This window comes from Schistocerca cancellata, chromosome 4, assembly GCF_023864275.1.
Source record: "Schistocerca cancellata isolate TAMUIC-IGC-003103 chromosome 4, iqSchCanc2.1, whole genome shotgun sequence".
In the NCBI taxonomy this organism is placed as follows: domain Eukaryota; kingdom Metazoa; phylum Arthropoda; class Insecta; order Orthoptera; family Acrididae; genus Schistocerca; species Schistocerca cancellata.
The window spans coordinates 646,386,763-646,399,733 of NC_064629.1; positions in this window are offsets into that span (position 1 = coordinate 646,386,763).

The window sequence follows — 12,971 nt, forward strand, 5'->3', positions numbered from 1 at the left end:
ATGGCTTCAAAAGTATACCATTTGTACTTGTATCCTTACTCCTTATTCCTACTTATAAATTCTTCTAAACTATAACATTTGCTTTTTATTCATTTAGAAATTCTTCTAGACCATAATACCATTTGTTTTTTAGGTATGTGCCAATGGTCTCCAATATGGATTCCCCAAATATTGACCTTGTCTTATTTCTGATCTTCAGAGCCATGCAATATGGAGTATTTTCATATAATGTGAGTCTGTGACAAGGTAGCATGTATTTCAATTTACGTCTAGTTTCATAGGCATGTGTGAATTTATTTCCTTCAAACAGATGCGAGTTATTGGTTTTGCTTGATCTTCTTTATACAAATTTTCTCTTTGGTGGTGTTTATTAAGGTCATTAGTTTCTGTTGAACTCCCTTTGCCTCTTCATTTGTTCTTGGCTTTATAACAATTTGTTTTGTTGCATTGTTTGTGTTGCCGTGATTTTAGCAGCAGGGGCTGTTTTGGCTGCATCTCTATTAGGTGGCACCATTATCACTGCACTTGCATATGTTTTCAACGGTTTGTGTAAATCTTCTCTGTAATTGTCATTTTATTTTTGTGGTTGTTCCAACCTGCCAATTAATAATGTCTGCTCTGATGCCTATTGCTATATTTTCTCCTCTAACTCTACTTTTAATTTACTATCACTTACCTGTATCTTCTTTTGCCCAGAAAATTCATTTTCTGTAACAAGCATTATATCCTCATACTGCTGTTGTATATTCACCACTTCTCTAAATGGTGTAGTTTTCCCTTCAGTATAGTCATTTGAATTAGCCATGTCAGTTCCCATCATTCCTTTCCACATAACCGCCTGATATCGAACATGTTCCAGTGCGCTGCCTCTCCATGCTAAGTTGTGCTGCTTACTTACTTACATCCACTTTCACCAGAAGCAGCACTGTATGCGTCAGTTGTGGCTTGCCTCACACCAGGTGCAGCTGATGGGGAAGGCAAAGCAGCTGTCCGTAGACACTGTGGTCTACATGCCTCTCCTCAGCTGATGTAGAACTGTACCATCAGATTGTGTGGAGCAAGCTTTGGGTACAAGAAGTGCAGAGTGACAGTTTGGACAATTTATTATTTAAAAACATCTATCAGATTAAATTTCACAAATGCTATTTAATTTAACATTCCTGGAGCCATAAATTTTAAAAGCACAATTAATCATTTGAACACATTAAAGACACATTGGTCAAACAAAGTGTTTTGCATTCTGCCCAGCAAACAGTGTCTGACTTATTTACAGTACAGCAGATGACCCATTTACAGTATACAATATACTTCAAGCCCCAGTGCTGCTGCTACCAGATAGTACACAAGTTAATTACAATTCAGATGCCCACAATATGCTCATCTGCAAAGAAAACCACATTAATGTTTTGTCATACAATCAGTTACCGCCCACACCCACAGACTATAGTGTTGGCACTCACCTAACACACACTTATAGCAAAATGTCCACCATTTCAAAGAACTTTACATAATCCCCCAAAGTCTTAATAACTACTGTCATCATAACCATGAGTACCAACCAAGCCATGGTGCCATGTAGGCAAGCTAATAACATACAATCTTAATCTTACTCTGTTCTAAAAGACCAGATAATATTTATAATTAAAGTAGCACAACCTATTAGATACAACAGTGCTTTTAACATTCTCCTGCAACAGATCCACTATGTTAGATTTACACTAAGCTAACACACATATATCATACAGTGGCAGACAGTCTCACTCACAGCACAAACTGAAATGTCAAATGAACTCAGTGCAAGGGCCATTCAAGGCATACTGATAGTGCACAGTGTTCTTGCATGTGCAGAGCACACCGGCTGCGTGACCCCAATCATCATGCTGATAACACCCTCTTACCAGCAACATAGCACAGTGCATATTAATTCAAGTGCAGTGGTCAAGTACCCCTGCATACACCATATGTAAACACTGGGTGGATTCTGGTCTGTGTAAAACAAAAGACTATTGCAAGGTAAGCTGTCCTGCAGTAAAGTCTATCTATAGAGCACTTGTACCATTTCCATATAGTATCTGACTGCTTCCTTCAATTGAGCAGACTCAGTCCTCCATGCAATCCCATATATACAGGGTGTTACAAAAAGGACGGCCAAACTTTCAGGAAACATTCCTCACTCACAAAGAAAGAAAATATATGTGGACATGTGTCCGGAAACGCTTACTTTCCAATTTAGAGCTCATTTTATTACTTCTCTTCAAATCACATTAATCATGGAATGGAAACACACAGCAACAGAATGTACCAGCGTGACTTCAAACACTTTGTTACAGGAAATGTTCAAAATGTCCTCCGTTAGCGAGGATACATGCATGCACCCTCCGTCGCATGGAATCCCTGATGTGCTGATGCAGCCCTAGAGAATGGCATATTGTATCACAGCCGTCCAAAATACGAGCACGAAGAGTCTCTACATTTGGTACCGGGGTTGAGCAGACAAGAGCTTTCAAATGCCCCCATAAATGAAAGCCAAGACGGTTGAGGTCAGGAGAGCATGGAGGCCATGGAATTCGTCCACCTCTACCAATCCATCGGTCACCGAAACCGTTGTTGAGAAGCGTACGAACACTTATACTGAAATGTGCAGGAGCTCCATTGTGCATGAACCACATGTTATGTCGTACTTGTAAAGGCACATGTTCTAGCAGCACAGGTAGAGTATCCCGTACGAAATCATGATAAAGGGCTCCATTGAGCATAGGTGCTTTTAACATTCTCCTGCATCAAGACATCACCAACAATGCCTGCCCAAACGTTCACAGAAAATCTGTGTTGATGATGTGATTGTACAATTGTGTGTGGATTCTCGTCAGCCCACATATGTTTATTGTGAAAATTTACAATTTGATCACGTTGGAATGAAGCCTCATCCATAAAGAGAACATTTGCACTGAAATGAAGATTGACACATTGTTGGATGAACCATTCGCAGAAGTGTACCCGTGGAGGCCAATCAGCTGCTGATAGTGCCTGCTCCCGTAGCACTCTCCATACAGTGACTTGGTCAACGTTACCTTGTACAGCAGCAACTTCTCTGACACTGACATTAGGGTTATCGTCAACTGCATGAAGAATTGACTCATCCATTGCAGGTGTCCTTGTCGTTCTAGGTCTTCCCCAGTCGCAAGTCATAGGCTGGAATGTTCCATGCTCCCTAAGATGCCGATCAATTGCTTCGAACATCTTCCTGTCGGGGCACCTTCGTTCTGGAAATCTGTCTCGATACAAACGTACCGCGCCACGGCTATTGCCACATGCTAATCCATACATCAAATGGGCATCTGCCAACTCCGCATTTGTAAACATTGCACTGACTGCAAAATCACGTTCATGATGAACACTAACCTGTTGATGCTACGTACTGATGTGCTTGATGCTAGTACTGTAGAGCAATGAGTCGCATGTCAACACAAGCACCGATGTCAACATTACTTTCCTTCAATTGGGCCAACTGGCGCTGAATCGAGGAAGTACAGTGCCCTGTTTGTTTTTGAGGCTTATAATATGTTTGTAGACAGGCATGCGGTGGCGACGTTCACGATACACACGTACTAAAATGAACTCTAACATGGAAATTAATCATTTCCGGACACATGTCCACATAACATCTTTTCTTTATTTGTGTGTGAGGAATGTTTCCTGAAAGTTTGGCCATACCTTTTTGTAACACCCTGTATACCATCAGTAATGTCACCACTGAGCACAAGCTGGGCAGCTTTCCCTTCTAAATCACAGGAAGCAGTATCATCCAGCAGAAGTCACACAACCTGCTGACAACCCTTGCATGAAGTCTCTTCCTTCTGTCTCACACTGGTCAATGATGCTGACTGTCACAGCTGTTGCAGAGCACATTTCTATCCACCATCTCAGGGTGGTGGTAGTGTCTGGCACAGGCTACTTCATGCCAAAGATGTACTGACTCACAGCAAAGCACAAACGCCAACACAAACTCTGCACAAATGTGATGATCTCCCCATGCTGGTGACGACCAATTGTACACAAAACTTTAAATCGCTCACCCTACTTTGTTTACAATTACTGTCTCTTCCTGAAAACATGTGCTTGGATAAGTGACACTTTCACTACTTGAGGATGCATGCAACACTTGATACAGGAAAACATCATTTGAACACAGAGCCAACATCAAGATACAGTCAGTCTGGTGGCCATCTGGCTTTATTGGCTGTGTAACAAAGTATACAGTGTATTGCCATTGGCCATGTAATGAAATGTGGGTGGTTAAATCAGAAAATACTATAATTTGAAAAGTCTATTATCATGAAATGCCGTATAAAGATGGGTTCTATAGTGAAGTGTAGGTGTATGTTAATACCAATAAACATGCCGAACGCTGTATTCAGTTCAGTAGCTTGAAACTGATTTACTCTGATGATTATTGCATCAAATTGACTACATAAATGTGGATTATCCATAAATTGCAAAAACAGTTGAGAAGAAATGAATCCTAAATGCAAGAGACATAAATTCACTCAAAAATACACCACCTAGTGATAATCATGGTGGTATCTATTATCTGTTAGAAAGGTTGAATGAGAAATCAAATGAATTACATTAAATTTTGTTGAAACATTACAAATAACAACATTATTAACTCCAAACAATTCAGAAAAAGTGTGAAATTAAAATAACCCATCTTAGTCTATCTCTGGCAGAATTGGAATGACCTCTACGTATTGTGCAAATCATCTGGCTGCACCTTTTCAAAGAAACATATGCAACTTCCAAACACAGTTTCAAACCAGAAATTCTGTGCTTAGAGAACAAGTTCCACAGTGACGCAATAGAACAATCAGCAAGCGTAAGCCATGACACAACACATGGAAATTCATTAACAAATACTGTCAAACACAAACACAAAAGGGGAAATAATAAATATCAGAGCTGAAAGTCAACTGATACAAGTGCCAACAGTTTGCAAAATAGTCTCAAGAAGAATTTTATCTTCATAACTAGCATCACAATTCCAGACATGGATTCACATAGCTAGACAATACAATGCTACACAACAGATGAGGCTTTGAATTTGAAGTAGTAAAATGGCCAGATGTATGCAGAATAATTTAACAACTAAAAATCAAACAGTCAACTGTTTGAGGTCATCTTCTCAGTACAATAATTAAAAAATGTGCAAATGCTATGGTTAAACCAATTACATATCTGACTAATTGTAGTGCCAGAGCAGACACATTTCCCAGTGCACTGAGCAGATGTGTAGAAATACCTGCACATAAAAAAAGAACCAAAAGAGTAAGTGTCAAACTACAGAACACTATCACCTATTCCTTCATTTAGTAAGATACTTGGATTAGCTATGTTTGCTCAGCTTATGCTTTCTTCATGAGAGAAAATATCCTAAATGGAACCCGGCATGGTTTTAAAAAAAAAAGCCAACTTCATGACAGTCATTTCAGAATTTCTGCACATGGTGTACAGCTATCTACACAAAGTGAAGGATACTACGGGAATACATTTAGACATATTTCACAACAGTATCTGATCTGGTCAACTATGCACTGCTCTTACAGCAACTGAATGCATGTGAGGGATAATGATCGCTGCATTTGTGGGATTCAGCAAGTCACAGTGTCTCCCCAGATCACACTAAATGGTGAACACTCATGGAGGGCAATATTCATTTGCTGGGTACAGGATTAGTGAACTCAGGTTTTCTGAGCTGTGGACCAGTGGCTGCTGCCAGTCTTCTGTCACCGTTACTTCTGGGCATGTTTCAGTGACCACCATCTGGCACATTGGTGGAATGCTGTGTGTCGCAAGGACCAAGGATCTTGGCTTAACCAACTGGGTCATGAGAACAGCACAAACCTCTCTAAAAAAAAACTTCAATCTTAAGGTGTGCTCCACATTGATGAGATGCATGGCTGTTGAGATGGAACAGTCGGTAGCAGGTAATCTCTGGGGAACCCACTGCACCTCATTTGTATAAGGCTTGCTCAGGCAACCGGGGCTCTGTCTGGGTAGCCAGTTTATTTCCCTGGCTGCTAGTGGGATCCCTACGCCATTCACAATTTCTCAAACCTCACTCCAGACAGTTCAGGTTGTCTGTTGGGCAGTAAACAAGCATGGAAGGATAGGCCTCCTGAGCAGTGTTCATCTACAGTTTAGGCCCTATATTGTAATGGGACATGCCCAGCACGTCAAATGTCTGTCTTGTGACACAAAGAGAAGATGGTAAGTTTGAGATCTCACCCTTCTATACACAAAAAGGACTTTACGGTTTGGCTCAAACTCTCAACTCTGTTAAGCAGCTACAAAATTGCACATAACTGGCCTAAGCAATGGCATCATAGAAAGTTACCAACATGCAGAAGTCAAGACTTTTGAATGAGTATCCTATTGTAGCTGAACTGCACTGTACCATGAACTACAGTCAAGAGGTAGTCATGTGGAGTGACATCTTACATATGGACACTACAGACTTTAAGGGGAAGTGGGATGACCAGGGGGTCATTGAATGTGAATTGTAATGTGTCACATGACTGGAACACTGGAATAATCAGAATCATTTACACTGATGTTCAACTTTTATGACTAAAAGTCAGACCACACTTCCCCAATCCCATGGGGTGCTTCGTGTGCCAAAAGTTTGGGTATGGCCACCCATGCTGCAGTAAATATGTGTCGTTCCCTTGTCAATCGTTCAGGCCTGTATCCCACTTTGATCAGTGTGTGTATGATGTTCAAGGAAGAAAAGAAAATATAAGCACTGAAGATAACTAAGGGCATATCTTATGCTGAACTGAAGACGGTGTTCAAATTTCTTCAACCCTCAAACTTTTCAGCTTCATTTGTTGCAACACTCACGAAGAAACTTGCAACCATACACATTTCCAACCAGGCATCTGTTTGCTGTTGGCATCAATGGTATTACATCCATAGGTAAGTCTCCTGTTTGATGTTCACTGTTTGTGGATCATTTTCTCTAATTTTGCTCCTCCTCCAACCATGCAATGACAACTTATCAGTTGTAACTGTTGATACAATAGTTGGGGGAGTGGGCTGATAACACAAGCTTCAAATTTTTCTCAGAGAAATGTGTTTGAGTTAATTTTAATTGTTCTTGTCACCCTTTTATTGTGCCTATTCTTAAAATGAGGGACACTGTTCTCAATTTTAAAAGTTCCGTGCAGTTTCTGGGTCTGACATTTGGTGAGCAGCTCACATGGTTACCACATCTTAAGAATATTAAAGCAAAGGGTCTATGGCTTCAGTAGGCCATCTTACCTTAAGAGCACTGATGCTGTTCACCATGAGGGGTTTCAGTTGGTGACAGGATCATATAGCACAATTCCGATCCCCAGCCTCTGTTTTGAGGCTTGCAAACCACTGCTCATCATCTGGCAGTGGAACCTCATGATGTGTCATATATGCAGTTGCTCTCCACCCCATGAACCCGGTGTTCCATACAATTGCTCACCCTCCAATGGAGCAAATATTCAGAAATAGGCCATGAGCAACAAAGTGATTTTGGATTTCCAAGTGGCAGGACTTAGTAGCTTTTAATGCGGATCATATTTCTGTGCTTCATTGAGGTTGGAATCATTCACCACCTGGATAATAAGGAGATCCAGAATTATTTTAGATTTATCAGTGTACGAAAAGAATTTTACTACATACTATGTTTTTAAATTGATGTTTTGCAGAATTTTATCCAAACACTGTGACTGGGTGGTCATTTACCCTAACGAGTGTAAACAGGATCATTCCACTGGATGTACTGTGTTGTTTCCAGAATGTGTTCTCAAGATTCACTTACCTGGTACAATGATGAATTATTGGGTTGGTGCATAAGTTCATAGCATTTTTCCTTAAGTTTAATAAACACAACAGATACACTCAGCAGAGACTTTAGTCATCAATAATACATTCTCTTTCAATATGTACAACAATCTGCCAATACTGGAGTGACTTTTTTATTCTGTGACAGTATAAATCGTGTGGTTCTGAGGCAAAGAACTTGTCGAGCCATGTTCGAAGTACATTTTCATCTGGAAATGAAGTTCCTTGAAGGTTGTTCAATAGACAGGAGGAAAGGTGAAAATCTGTGGGAACAAGATCAGGTGAATAAGGTGGGCATGGAATGACCAACCCAACTCCTGTATAGTGTTTTCTGTGAGTCTAGCAGAATGTGGGCGGGATTTACCATGGAGTAGCATCACTTCACGCAGTCTTACAGGTCACTGTATTTGTATCGCATGTACAAGACCTCTCAGTTGCTAACAGTAAAGATCAGCAATGATGGTTACATCTCAGGGAAGCAATTCATAGTACCCCACACCATCACTCTTCCACCAGATGTGTAACATTATCTTCTGTGGGTGCACGCAGGTCCTTGTATGGGGAGTTGCTATGTATTTTGTTTGGGCTCAACCATTCCTCTCTTTTCCTTACGTTATCAAAAACACCCTATTTCTCATCACCAGTAATGATGGAGTATAGGAATGGTTGGTGCTGTTCATGAGCCAATCGATGATGAACAAGCTGAGATGCACATATGGCTACCCATTGATTTTTGTGATTTTGGTTGGAGCATGTCATACCCATATATTCAATTCTTGAACCTTCCCCATTGCATTCAAATGTCTCATGATGGTGAAATGATCACAGTCCATCACATTTGTCAGTTTTGAAGCACACTGATGTAGGTCATTGTGGATTAATGTTTTTAAAAGATCTTCATCAAACACTAAATGTCTTCCTTGATGTGGAGAATCACTAACATCAAAATGATCCCTTGCAATATGAGGAAACCATGTTTTTGCCATTCTCTGTCCAATGGCATTATCCTCATACATGGTGCAAATTTTTCTGACTGCCTCCACTGCTGTCACCCCTCAATTGGACTCCAACAGAAGAATGTGTTAGAACTGTTCTGATTTCTCCACTTGGTACTCCATTTTCTAGCATCCACAACTCCACTCACTATCTCCAAATGACAAAATGACAATATGTAAACTCAAAGAGCAACAGTGAACAACAAATAAAAATGACAATTGATAAATAAACCCATAGCAACTGGAATACCAACATGCAAAACAAAAACGCTTCAAACTTATGTACCGACCTAATGTGTACAATCTTGCGTGCAATGGAGCAGATGCAGTGTCTTCATGCTACTAATTCTGCATCTGCACTTACTCCCTAAGTGCACTTCAGGCTATCCTTCACATGTATGAAGCAGAAAAGTATCTTCAGCTGATCCATGACACCATTTCGCACTTACAGAGGCACGGCACGGAGGTATCATTTTGCTGGGTACTTGGGCATGGGGGCATTCAGGGTAATGAAGCAGCAGATGCTGCAGCTAAGAATACCTGCTTGGAAAATAAAATTTCTGAATGTGCTGCCCCCATACATGCAGTTATCTTGCTGTTGACATGAAGGGTCATGCATCTGTAAAAGGTGGAGCGGCTAGGATTGAGGGACAAGCTATGGCTAGTGAAGCTAATGACATGGTCATGGCATTCCTCCTCCCAGCCAGAGCAGCAAAAGTAAGTACTCTTAAACTGCCTCTGTCCTCTGATGGTTGGATTCCTTCTCCAGCAGGAGGATATACCAGTATGCAATTTTTGTCATATACAGATATCTGTGCACCACATTTTAACAGAATGTGTTTCATACAAAGCTATGAGGGCTGCAACTCACTTACCAGCTGACATGCCATCTATTTTATGTGATGATAAATCAAATGTGGTCCATGTTTTAGGATTCCGTATGATGTCTGGTCATCTAAGTGGTACTTTAGGTAAAAGATTTCCAGGGGGATTGCTTCATCTTTTATTTTCCAATGTCCAACCAGGTACAGTTCCCTTTTACTCTGTTTCAGATGTTGTGTAGTTATAGTTTGTGTAGTTTGTGCATTTTAATAGCAAACTGCGCACATATTTTGGTGTTCTATGTGTCCCAGGGTGGGTCAGGATTAGATTTTATATTTTATCGTATGTTGTATACTTTTCACAAAACAAAACCACATTCATCTCCTATCAGTTAAGTACGAGCACTGATGGCCTCACTGTTGAGCACCCTATACATATCGCCACATAAATGCCTGTCTATTTGCATAAGTGCACTGCTGAATATTAAAATTGCAACACTGGAAACATACTGTATGACAGGAAGAATACATGATTAAATGCTTGGGAGTATACAGGATTCAAAATTTAGTACACAGATCTGACACCTCTGACAGCATAGTGACATTAATCCAACAGTCAAAACAAGCTCGGATGATAGACAAGCATACGTCATTTCATGCTGCTGTAACTCAGTGCCAGAATTAATCAATTATATTAGCTGGTGAGTGGTGGCATGCCAGTTCTCGACAACCTATGACCAGTTGTATTCGACAGGTGAGAGATTTGGTGAACTTGCTGACAAGGGCAGCTGCCAAACAGCCTCTGTCTCAAGATACGTCACACACCACAAGCAACATGCAATCTAATATTATTGTGTCAAATGCTAATAATATGGTGACCTCAAAGATAGAGAACAGCCACCAACATTGTGTTGTTGTTGTGGTCTTCAGTCCTGAGACTGGTTTGATGCAGCTCTCCATGCTGCTCTATCCTGTGCAAGCTTCTTCATCTCCCAGTACCTACTGCAACCTACATCCTTCTGAATCTGCCTAGTGTATTCATCTCTTGGTCTCCCTCTATGATTTTTACCCTCCACGCTGCCCTCCAATACTAAATTTGTGATCCCTTGATGCCTCAGAACATGTCCTACTAACCTATCCCTTCTTCTAGTCAAGTTGTGCCACAAACTCCTCTTCTCCCCAATCCTATTCAGTACCTCCTCATTCGTTATGTGATCTACCCATCTAATCTTCAGCATTCTTCTGTAGCACCACATTTCGAAAGCTTTTATTCTCTTCTTGTCCAAACTATTTATCGTCCATGTTTCACTTCCATACATGGCTACACTCCATACATATACTTTCAGAAACGACTTCCTGACACTTAAATCAATACTCGATGTTAACAAATTTCTCTTCTTCAGAAACGCTTTCCTTGCCATTGCCAGTCTACATTTGATATCCTCTCTACTTCGACCATCATCAGTTATTTTGCTGCTCAAATAGCAAAACTCCTTTACTGCTTTAAGTGTCTCATTTCCTAATCTAATTCCCTCAGCATCACCTGACTTAATTCGACTACATTCCATTACTCTCATTTTGCTTTTGTTGATGTTCATCTTATATCCTCCTTTCAAGACAATATCTATTTATTTATTTATTTAGTCCTTCAAATCCTATATGTATAGAATATATACAAGGATATTGGACATGATTAGGTATTTAAAAGATAAAATACAGTTTGTATTGCAATCCTAAGGACTAGATATTGAAGTAATTTAGCACAGATTCATAAATACAACAAACATTACAGGCAACATACAAAGTAAAATATTAATAATGCATCTTTATTTTTGTTGTTCGGCTGTTATATATTCTGTCAGACTGTAAAAGCAATGATCAATTAAATATGCCTTTACTTCAGCCTTAAAACTACAGAGTTTACCTATTGATTTAATATGTTTAGGTAGATTATTGAAAATCTTTATCCCAGTATGTAGTGTGCCTTTTTGGCACAATGATGTTCTCACCTGTTTCACATGAAGGTCAGATTTTTGCCTTTATTTATTTATTTATTCCATGTGATCTGATGGTACACAGTGTGTTGCAGATGTCGGAAAATGTCATTTAACATTGTTAACATGTATTAATGTAAGCCTATAGTATTCTAATGTATTATATTGCTCAATGTTTTCAATTTAGCACAAACAGCAAGATTACTGTTCTAAGTATTCATTTACAGAGTAAAAACAGTGACACAACAAATATGACTTCACGGCTTTGCTAAATTTTATGTTGTCTTCAATGGACTTAATACTAGTGGGAAGATTGTTGAACAGTTGGAGGCCCATGTGGAAAACTCCCTTTTTACACAGTTGAGTGTTTGTACATATAACATGCAGGTTTGCGTTTTTCCTGGTGTTGTGTTCATGTATTTCATTATTTTTTACGACTCTGGGGTCAGTTGGCACTATATGTTTTCTGAAGAATTTTAGAGTCTCAAGAATGTAGAGGCAAGGCAGTGTAAGGATTTCTAACTTTCTGAAGATGGGTTTGCAGGAGTCTCTGGGTTTGCTCCCATTAATAATCCTCAATGCTCTCTTCTGGATTCTGAATGTGCTCAGAGCAGTTGGAGCATTTCCCCAGAATATTACACCATATTTTAGGTGGGCTTGTATATAAGCGTAGAATGCACTGGTTAATGTTTTCAGGCTAGCACATGTTTTCAGTACACTCAATGCATAACAGCCAGTACAAATCCTGGCATTTACCTTTCCTGTATGTGTATTCCATTTCAGGTTATCTTGAACCCACAGACCTAGGAATTTGAATACAGTGTCGATATCTATTGACTGGTTATTTATATTGACAGATGGCTGAGAGGAATTTGCATTTTGTGTTGTGTGGAAGTTCATGGAAGCTGTCTTTTTGGTATTGATAGTTAATCTGTTATTTTTTGCCCAGTTGCTGAGTTGATCAGTAGCCACGTTCACAGCTTTTTGCACCGCCTCTGTATTCTCCCCTTTGAGGAGTACAGTTGTGTCATCAGCAAATATTATTGTTTTGTGTGCATCAACATTCAGGCTCAAGTCATTAATATACAGGAGGAAAAGTAGGGGTCCCAATACTGAGCCCTGTGGAACACCTTGCTTTACAGTTTTATTACTTGATAGTATTTCGGTTATTGAGTTGCTTTGTCTATTAGTATATTTCATGCTGACTCTCTGCATCCGATTGGTTAGGAATGTAGCAATCCAGTTGTTTGCAATTCCTCTGATACCGTAGTGTTCTAATTTTTCCA